This window comes from Hyperolius riggenbachi, chromosome 2 (assembly GCF_040937935.1).
Source record: "Hyperolius riggenbachi isolate aHypRig1 chromosome 2, aHypRig1.pri, whole genome shotgun sequence".
Taxonomy (NCBI): Eukaryota; Metazoa; Chordata; class Amphibia; order Anura; family Hyperoliidae; genus Hyperolius; species Hyperolius riggenbachi.
The window spans coordinates 574007701-574019061 of record NC_090647.1 but is presented as its reverse complement, the minus strand read 5'-3'; positions in this window follow the sequence as shown (position 1 = coordinate 574019061).

Genomic DNA, 11361 nt, shown 5'->3' with positions numbered 1-11361 from the left:
CCCAAACTAGGTCACAAAAGGGACGTGGAAAAGGGGATGGTCCTGGACCATCCTCCCCTGTGCCCCCCTAAAATCTCCCATCTCCATTCCCTTCCACTTTGATCCTCCTCCCTCCCCCTCTCTCTTCCTACCCTCCCTCCTCCTGCACTTCCTCTTCCTGCCCTCCCTCCCCTTCCTCCCCCCTGACCCTCCCCACTAGCCTCCCTCCTCCCTCTGTCATTGATCCTGATGCTCAATCTTCCCTTCCTGCTGAGTCAGTTCCTCTCCCCTCTTCTCCTCCATCTGCGGTGCGGCCCCCTGGTTTCACAGGTGTTTTCCTGGAGCCATGGGGTAGGGAGCACCTGACGGAGGAGGAAAGGAGGTCTTTGGAGGAGAGACTCCGGAACAGGAAGAAGAGGAGAGGTGGCAAGACAAAAATACCTTCTTCTTGTAACGATTGGTGTCAGCAACGAGCAGGTATCTTATTATATGGTGATCTGCAGTATCAACAATAATACAGATGTTATACCTGATTATATAGTGATCTGCAGAATCACCATTAATTCAAGTATAGCAAACAACAAGAGATAACTATATGTGCAGGAGTGCTTGGTGCAACAGTAAATACTGACAGATTTGGCTAAACCTCACCAGAGGAGCTGGTGGGCTCTATCAGTACTGCGAGAACCTCACCAGTGACGAGGGCTCACTGGTGAGTAGAGTGGTCAGACAGATCGAGTAGGCAACAGACAGGCAGGTCAAGTACAAAATCAGAAGGCAGAGGCAGAAGATTGAACAGGCAGAGTCGGCAACAAGATCAGATGGGCAAAAGTACAAGAGCGTGGAGCAAAAGGAGAGTCAGAACGAGCCAGAAGTCATACACAGATAAATAAACAGTCTCAAAAGTTATAATTATAGCTATCAAAGGTCTGCGCGCTAACACGAGGTATTCGCAACAGCAGACAAGCTAGAAGTGAATCCTCCTAACTTAAGAGCCCAAGGAGACCCTGAGGCATGCCCCCCTGTGCCCGGCCAATCAGGAGCGGCAGGCGCATGGCGTGACGTCAGTCGACCCTCCAGTCAGCTAAGATGCCTCTTAGCTGAATAAAGGTCGTGAGGGTGCACGCGTCAATGTGACCTTATGGGCGACAGACAAACCCGTCCTCGGTGTGCTAGAAGCCCGAGGCATGGGTAGCGAGGCGGGCAGGGCGCTGTTCGCCGCAGCTGCCCCACTAATTGTTACACTTCTCTGGAGAAGAGAGAAGCAAAGCGAGAACAGCTTGTTGTAAAAAGACAAGGGGTTAGGATTTCAAATAGGTATGAGGTCTTGGCCTCTGGTCCCCTCTCATCTGAAGAGGAGGACATGGATTTAGGTGGGGCAGGTACTGTCTGAGGGGGTAGTGTATTTTGTGTTCATGTCTTTTCTTTTCTTGTTGATGTTGTCTTTTGATTTCAGTTTATTGTCTACGTGTAAGGAAGTACAAAGGGAAGCCTAAATTATTCTGATGGCTGTTCCCCCACCACTCATGTTGGCAACAATCAATGTTGCCAGCAGTGGTGCTCAGCAGAGCTCGAATATTCGAGTAGCTCGAATATTCGAGCTCTTTTTCAGCTATTCGAGCTCGGTATTCGAGCTCCGAATAGCTGGAGCTATTCGAATGGGCTATCCGAGTACACTCGAATAGCCCATTCACTATTCGAGCTATTCGAGCAACTCGGCGCTATTCGAGCTCGGTACCGAGCTCGAATAGCGTCATAGCCCAGATTGATGTCCTTAGAGCCAATCAGAGGGCTCCCAGGCCCTCTGACGGCAGCCAATCACAGAGGGGGACCCTGGCCAGCCCCTACCCTATAAATAGCGGCCACCATGTTACGTTTCTCCGTCCTTGCCTGAGACTTGCATAGAGAGAGAGTTGCTCCTTTGTGCTTTGGCTTAGCAAGTGCTCTATTGTGATCATTTACCTAGCGTTTTTGCTCACCTACACCTGCCATATACACCTATATTGTTGTTAGTTAGATAGACATTGTATTTTAGTTAGTAGCTTGTGTGTTACATTAGAGACAGGCAGCTGCTGCAAGCTTACAGGTTTAGGCCTCAGGGGGGCCTTGCCTCTGTGGGCAGCTGTCCTCTGTTTATTTCTCTCATCTATACCAGTATTTCTGCTGTCCTTTACTAATAGTATTGTAGTTATACTGTACTAGGAGTAGGACACTCACTGACTGTCACTGTTTATAGGCTACTAGCTAGCTCCTGCGTGTGTGCACTCACTCACTGTCTGTGTGTACACACACTCTATTTCCTTCTGATTACTGATAGATTATTGTTAGTTAGTTGTACTTACTTACTACTTACTCTTACTGTACCCGTAGGGACACTCACTGTCACTGTTCATATAGGCTACTAGCTCCTGCGTGTGCGCACTGCACTCACTGTCTGAGTGTACACACACAACACACACTCTATTTCCTTCTGATCGCTGATTGATTATCGTAATTAGTTAGTTCTACTTACTGTTACTACTTACTCTTACTGTACTAGGAGTCTAGGACACTCAGTCACTGTCCATAGGCTACTAGCTCCTGCGTGCGTGCACTTACTGTCTGAGTGTACACACACCCACACTCCATTTCCTTCTGATCGCTGATTGATTATTGTAATTAGTTAGTTCTACTTACTGTTACTACTTACTCTTACTGTACTAGGAGTCTAGGACACTCAGTCACTGTGTTCATAGGCTACTAGCTCCTGCGTGCGTGCACTCACTGTCTGAGTGTACACACACCCACACTCCATTTCCTTCTGATCGCTGATTGATTATTGTAATTAGTTAGTTCTACTTACTGTTACTACTTACTCTTACTGTACTAGGAGTCTAGGACACTCAGTCACTGTCCATAGGCTACTAGCTCCTGCGTGCGGTCACTCACTGTCTGAGTGTACACACACCACCCACACTCTATTTCCTTCTGATCGCTGATTGATTATTGTAATTAGTTAGTTCTACTTACTGTTACTACTTACTCTTACTGTACTAGGAGTCTAGGACACTCAGTCACTGTGTTCATAGGCTACTAGCTCCTGCGTGCGTGCACTCACTGTCTGAGTGTACACACACCCACACTCCATTTCCTTCTGATCGCTGATTGATTATTGTAATTAGTTAGTTCTACTTACTGTTACTACTTACTCTTACTGTACTAGGAGTCTAGGACACTCAGTCACTGTGTTCATAGGCTACTAGCTCCTGCGTGCGTGCACTCACTGTCTGAGTGTACACACACCCACACTCCATTTCCTTCTGATCGCTGATTGATTATTGTAATTAGTTAGTTCTACTTACTGTTACTACTTACTCTTACTGTACTAGGAGTCTAGGACACTCAGTCACTGTCCATAGGCTACTAGCTCCTGCGTGCGTGCACTCACTGTCTGAGTGTACACACACCCACACTCCATTTCCTTCTGATCGCTGATTGATTATCGTAATTAGTTAGTTGTACTTACTGTTACTACTTACTCTTACTGTACTAGGAGTCTAGGACACTCAGTCACTGTGTTCATAGGCTACTAGCTCCTGCGTGCGTGCACTCACTGTCTGAGTGTACACACACCCACACTCCATTTCCTTCTGATCGCTGATTGATTATTGTAATTAGTTAGTTCTACTTACTGTTACTACTTACTCTTACTGTACTAGGAGTCTAGGACACTCAGTCACTGTGTTCATAGGCTACTAGCTCCTGCGTGCGTGCACTCACTGTCTGAGTGTACACACACCCACACTCCATTCCCTTCTGATCGCTGATTGATTATTGTAATTAGTTAGTTCTACTTACTGTTACTACTTACTCTTACTGTACTAGGAGTCTAGGACACTCAGTCACTGTGTTCATAGGCTACTAGCTCCTGCGTGCGTGCACTCACTGTCTGAGTGTACACACACTAAATTTACTTGTGATTACTACTGATTATTGTAACTGCTAGTTGTACTTCCTGACTGTTACTACTTACTTACTGTACTAGGGGACACTCACTCAGTCACCTCACCAACCAACCCACTCCATTAAAGTACCCCACTTTTCACCCGCCCTTTTACAAAACTTTTGTCTATACGCCCAAAACATTTAAGATGTCTGGAAGTGGCAGCCAGCGCGGTTTGGGCAAGGGGAAGGGCAGCAAGGGAATCAGGAGGAGAGGGAGCAGCATTGTGGCAAGCCGCGGCCGCGGGCGCGCCACCATGCACAGTTCCGCAGCAGCAGCAGCAGCGTCAGTGGCTAACATTCCTCCCATAGCCACTGGCCGTGGACGCCTTGGGCGCCGCCCAGCAGGAGCATCTGCAACTCACGCTGCAGAGACACAGCAGCAGCAGCGTGTAGCACCTGCTCCCATTTTCCTCCAGCCGGGTCGGAAACGTCCCATTGAGGAAAAGGATGCAGACACTGTGGTGCAACTCATGACGGAGGATGAGCAGCCCGCCATCAGCTCTGCATCCGAGGCCTCCACCCTCACCACCACCACCACCCCTGTTCGCAGCAGCCGCCCAGCAGGGTCTGGGGAGGAGGCCAGTTCACCGTCACTCGCCGACCTGTCATTCAGCAGTCTTTTGACCCCAGGCATCATGAGTAAATTGTCTGCTGTTGTTGGCGATCTTGAGGAGGAGATGCTGATGGGCACTTTGGGGGATGAGGGATTGGACAGCAAGACTGTGGCGACAGTCAAGCAGCCCATCCATGCATCAGGAGAGGAGTTTGGGGGGTCCTCATCCCAGCAGGACATGTTTCAGGAGGGGGAGGATGATGATGACCCGGTGACAGACAGAGACTGGGTGCCACCACCTCCAGGGGATGTCGTCCTCAGCAGCTCTGAGGAGGAGGAGGAGGATGCGCTTGTGGGCCTTGCAAGGAGGCGCATCATTGCAAGCATTGGCAGCGTCCCACAGCCTGCTGGTGTCTCAGGCTCAGCAGCAGCAGCAGCAGCATCAGCCAGTACCACCCCCAGCCGCACCCAAGCCCCCCCCCCAACCACCACAGGGAGACAGGCAGCAGCGCTTCCATGCCGTAGGGGGAAGTTTCTGTCACCAATCTGGCGGTTTTTCACCATGCCCACTGTGTACAGCAAGTACGCCACTTGCAACCACTGTCAGCGGAAGTTGAGCAGAGGTGCAGACCCCTTAAAGTTCAGCACCAGCTCGCTCATCAACCACCTTGCGGCTAAACATTTCCACCAGCATGAGGAGTTCCAGAGGCTGAAGGCATCTGCTGCTGGCAGTGGCACCACACCCATCACTGCACAGCCTTCAGCAGCAGCAGCAGCAACAGCAGCCACCCGCCCTCCTGCTCCTCCAGCAGCACCAGCAGGAGTGCGGAAACGCACTGCTCCTCCCCCCTCTGCAACTCCTGCCGCCGACACTGAGGCCTGTTCTGGCAGCCAGTCCTCAGTGGCCTCCTCTGCTGTGTCTGCTGATTCCCGTGTCAGCAAAAGGCCACGCCAGAGCCTTTTGAGCGAGTCCTTCCAGGGGGTGGTTAGGGCTCTGCCTCCCAGCAGCCGTCGCGTGCGGCAGCTGAACGGCTTGCTGGCACGGGCCATGTGCTCCCAACTCCTGCCGTACACGCTCGTGCAGGAGGGGAGCGACATTCGTGCGCTGCTTGCTTGCGCAGCCCCAGACTGGCAGCTCCCCAGCAGACACTTCTTTGCCCGCAAGGCCATTCCTGCACTGCACCGCTTTGTGATGGCCAATGTGGAGCGAGGGCTGGAGCACGCGGTTGGTGAAAGAGTCCACGTCACCATGGACTCCTGGAGCAGCCGCTTCGGGACAGGTCGCTACCTGTCCTTCACTGTCCACTGGGTCAGCTTGGTGGAAGGGGGTGAGGATGGGAGAGCAGCAGCGGGCACAGCAGCAGCAGCAACACAGTGGGTGGTGCCACCCCGCAGGCTCAGGGGAACTGCAGCAGGTTCCTCCGATCCTCTGCCATCCTCCGGCACACCTGGCCAAACCCCCCGCCTCAGCAGCAGCGTGAAGGCCCGCCACTGCCAAGCGCTGCTGCACTTGGTCAGCCTTGGGAAGACCAAGCTGACGGCAACCCATGTGTTGGCCAAACTCCAGGAGCAGGAGAGGATTTGGCTGACCCCCAGAGGCCTCAGAGTCGGAGAGGTGGTGGCCGACAATGGGGCCAATCTGGTTGCCGCAATAGACAGGGGAAACCTGACCCACATCCCCTGTCTTGCCCACGTGCTGAACCTGGTGGTGCAGAAGTTCCTGCGCACCTACCAGGGGATGGGCGAACTGCTGGAAACGGCAAGGAATGTTGTGCGTCACTTCCGGCGCTCGGCTGCAGCCTGTGCGAGCCTGGAAGACGTGCAAAAGGAGCTGGATCTGCCACGCCATCGGCTGATCCTTGACGTTCCGACTCGCTGGAACTCCACCCTGGCGATGTTGGAGCGTCTGGTTGAACAGAGGCGCGCTGTCAAACAGTACCTTGCCCTGGCCACTGTTTCCGCAGCTCAGAGAAGGGACAAGACCAGCAACATCCCGTCCATCGTCCCCGATGATGACTGGAGGCACATGCAGCAGGTGTGCTTAGTGCTGGCTCCCTTCCGGCAGGCCACAAACATGGTGAGCAGGGACCATGCTATGGTCTGCGAGTGGGTGCCCCTGGTTTCTCTGCTGAACAGGGCCCTCGATGCTTTGCTGGAACAGGGAGCGGCAGCCTTGGACCAGCAGGAGCGGCAACCAGCTGCGCAGTCCACCTCTGAGGGGGAGGAGGAGGAGGACTTGGTGGAGGTCCCTGACCTGGCTGCTGATGAGGGGGATCAGCACAGCGCAGCTGAGTTGGTGCGGGGGTGGAGAGAGGATGAGGCGGCAGAGGAGGAGGATGAGGACAGCACTGACGTCGATGTGCCAGCAGACGTGGCCCGCCTCTTCCCAATGGCAGCGCACATGCTGACGTGCCTGCGCAGGGACCCCAGGGTGATCCAGATGAAGCAGAGGGAGGACATCTGGATCAGCATGATGTTGGACCCACGCCTCAAGGGGAAGTTGAGCCAGTTCCTGCCGCCTGCAGGAGGAGACCCAGCGCAACAAATAAGGAGCTTGCAGCAGGCCCTTGTTGAGCGCTTGGAGGAAGCCTTCCCCCAGCCTTCCACCCCCACTGTCCAGCAGCCAGCACAGAGGCAGCAGCAGGTGCCTGCATCCAGCAGCAGCAAGCGCCCCACAGACCTGCTGTCTCTCAGCCACGAGCTCTACAGGACTGTAGAGGCTCCGGCAGCAGTGACTAGAGAGGAGATGCATGCAGCAGCATCCTCCTCCGGTCACAGCCAGCGCCTGACCCGCATGGTGGCTGACTACATGGGGTCGTACAGCGGGCTTGACAGCGATGCCCCTGTTGATCCCATGGAGTATTGGGTCAAGCGCATGGAGATCTGGAGCGAGCTGGCGCAGTACGCCCTGGAAGTGCTGTCCTGCCCCCCTTCCAGCGTGCTGTCCGAGCGCTGCTTCAGTGCAGCTGGTGGCGTGGTCACCGAGAAACGCTCACGTCTGTCTCACAAGTCTGTGGACAGACTGACGTTTCTCAAGATGAACCAGGCGTGGGTGGAAGGCGAGTTCCTGGCCCCTGTTGTCGGCGAGAGGGGGACATGAACTGGCTGCCGGAACCATCGTTAATGTGCCTTACCACCCTTTACCACCTCCTGGCTCCTGCTCACTAAGCCAGCCTGGTTCACTTTGACTATTACGTCGCCTGCAGCCACACATTTTACACCTACAGTGGGCTGCTGTGTACTGCCCTTCTGCTGTCTGTCTGTGTTTCCCACTGCCAGGGTACACAGAATTACCTTCTTCTGCTGCCACTCTGCCACCAGCTATTACGTCAAACAATAGCTATATTGGTTGCAAAACCAAAAACCAAAAAACCATAAAAAAAAAAAAGGTTTAATTTTTCTGAGGTGCCCGGGTTGAAAACTGTGTTGTCCCAGTTGTGTATTGGACACAATGTGGGCTGCACGACCGCTGTCTGGGACCTCCTGTTGTGTTTATTTACAGCCCTGGTATCACCGCTAGGTACCAGGGCTATTATGTCACGCTGCCTACCTGCTGCCACACTCACACTGCTCCTCCATACCTCCATTCCTCCTCCTGCTGCTGCTGTCTGTCTGTGTTTCCCACTGCCAGGGTACACAGATGATTTACCTTCTGCTGCCACTCTGCCACCAGCTATTACGTCAAACAATAGCTGCTCGCCTACTCCTCCATTCCTCCTCCTGCTGCTGCTGTCTGTCTGTGTTTCCCACTGCCAGGGTACACAGATGATTTACCTTCTGCTGCCACTCTGCCACCAGCTATTACGTCAAACAATAGCTATATTGGTTGCAAAACCAAAAACCAAAAAACCATAAAAAAAAAAAAAGGTTTAATTTTTCTGAGGTGCCCGGGTTGAAAACTGTGTTGTCCCAGTTGTGTATTGGACACAATGTGGGCTGCACGACCGCTGTCTGGGACCTCCTGTTGTGTTTATTTACAGCCCTGGTATCACCGCTAGGTACCAGGGCTATTATGTCACGCTGCCTACCTGCTGCCACACTCACACTGCTCCTCCATACCTCCTCCTGCTGCTGCTGCTGCTGTCTGTCTGTGTTTCCCACTGCCAGGGTACACAGATGATTTACCTTCTGCTGCCACTCTGCCACCAGCTATTACGTCAAACAATAGCTGCTCGCCTACTCCTCCATTCCTCCTCCTGCTGCTGCTGTCTGTCTGTGTTTCCCACTGCCAGGGTACACAGATGATTTACCTTCTGCTGCCACTCTGCCACCAGCTATTACGTCAAACAATAGCTATATTGGTTGCAAAACCAAAAACCAAAAAACCATAAAAAAAAAAAAAAGGTTTAATTTTTCTGAGGTGCCCGGGTTGAAAACTGTGTTGTCCCAGTTGTGTATTGGACACAATGTGGGCTGCACGACCGCTGTCTGGGACCTCCTGTTGTGTTTATTTACAGCCCTGGTATCACCGCTAGGTACCAGGGCTATTATGTCACGCTGCCTACCTGCTGCCACACTCACACTGCTCCTCCATACCTCCTCCTGCTGCTGCTGTCTGTCTGTGTTTCCCACTGCCAGGGTACACAGATGATTTACCTTCTGCTGCCACTCTGCCACCAGCTATTACGTCAAACAATAGCTGCTCGCCTACTCCTCCATTCCTCCTCCTGCTGCTGCTGTCTGTCTGTGTTTCCCACTGCCAGGGTACACAGAATTACCTTCTGCTGCCACTCTGCCACCAGCTATTACGTCAAACAATAGCTATATTGGTTGCAAAACCAAAACCAAACAAACCATTAAAAAAAAAAAAAAGGTTTAATTTTTCTGAGGTGCCCGGGTTGAAAACTGTGTTGTCCCAGTTGTGTATTGGACACAATGTGGGCTGCACGACCGCTGTCTGGGACCTCCTGTTGTGTTTATTTACAGCCCTGGTATCACCGCTAGGTACCAGGGCTATTATGTCACGCTGCCTACCTGCTGCCACACTCACACTGCTCCTCCATACCTCCTCCTGCTGCTGCTGCTGCTGTCTGTCTGTGTTTCCCACTGCCAGGGTACACAGATGATTTACCTTCTGCTGCCACTCTGCCACCAGCTATTACGTCAAACAATAGCTGCTCGCCTACTCCTCCATTCCTCCTCCTGCTGCTGCTGTCTGTCTGTGTTTCCCACTGCCAGGGTACACAGATGATTTACCTTCTGCTGCCACTCTGCCACCAGCTATTACGTCAAACAATAGCTGCTCGCCTACTCCTCCATTCCTCCTCCTGCTGCTGCTGTCTGTCTGTGTTTCCCACTGCCAGGGTACACAGAATTACCTTCTGCTGCCACTCTGCCACCAGCTATTACGTCAAACAATAGCTATATTGGTTGCAAAACCAAAACCAAACAAACCATTAAAAAAAAAAAAAAAAAGGTTTAATTTTTCTGAGGTGCCCGGGTTGAAAACTGTGTTGTCCCAGTTGTGTATTGGACACAATGTGGGCTGCACGACCGCTGTCTGGGACCTCCTGTTGTGTTTATTTACAGCCCTGGTATCACCGCTAGGTACCAGGGCTATTATGTCACGGCGAGCTGCCTGCCTCATTGACTGCCTGCTGCCACACACTCATCCTCCTCCTCCTGCTGCTGAATTTACCTCCTGCTGTCTTTGTGTTTCCACTGCCAGGGAGCACATACAATGGCGCTTCCAACATGCGTGCGCCCACCAGCTATTTGTTACGCTCAAAAATAGCTGCATTTCTTTAAAAAAAAAATTGAAAAGAGAAATACGTGAAGAAGAAGAAGACGATATTGAAAAGGAAGGAGAAGATGAAGATGAAGAAGAAGAAGAAGATGAAGAAGAAGATGAAGAAGATGATGAAGAAGAAGATGAAAAAGAAGAAGAAGATGAAGAAGATGAAGAAGAAGAAGATGAAGAAGAAGAAGAAGAAGATGAAGAAGAAGAAGAAGAAGATGAAGAAGATGATGAAGAAGATGAAGAAGATGAAGAAGAAGAAGAAGAAGAAGAAGAAGAAGAAGAAGAAGAAGAAGAAGAAGAAGAAGAAGAAGAAGAAGAAGATGATGATGATGATGAAGAAGAAGAAGAAGAAGAAGAAGAAGAAGAAGAAGAAGAAGAAGAAGAAGAAGAAGAAGAAGAAGAAGAAGAAGAAGAAGAAGAAGAAGAAGAAGAAGAAGAAGAAGAAGATGATGATGAAGAAGAAGAAGAAGAAGAAGAAGAAGAAGAAGAAGAAGAAGAAGAAGAAGAAGAAGAAGAAGAAGAAGAAGAAGAAGATGAAGATGAAGAAGAAGAAGAAGAAGAAGAAGATGAAGAAGAAGAAGATGAAGAAGAAGACAATATAGAAGAAGAAGAAGAAGAAGATATAGAAGAAGAAGAAGAAGATATAGAAGAAGAAGATCGAGAAGAAGAAGAAGAAAGATAAAGAAGAAGAACAAGTATATACAGTAACACTACTGAACAAAATTAAGGACACAACTTCTCTTTCCACATTTTTTTTTAAAGGAACATCCCCACATAATCACTTGCTGTTGTTACTTGGAAAAAAAGAGGTTTCTTGCATCATTCACCCTCAAAACAAGTGTTGGAAGCTATTTAAGGCCAATTCGAATAGTCAGCTCGAATAGTTAGCTCGAATACCGACTCGAATAGTGAGCTCGAAGTCCGAGGTCGAATCGAATAGTAAAAATTATTCGACTCGAATATTCGACTGACCTCGAATAATTTACTATTCGAATTTGACCAAACTCGAATTTTAAAAAGGGGTATTTGAGCATCACTAGTTGCCAGCATCAAAATTCCCAGAGCTCGAAAATTGGCTTTTTCGATTTTGGCTGGCCTTGAGGCT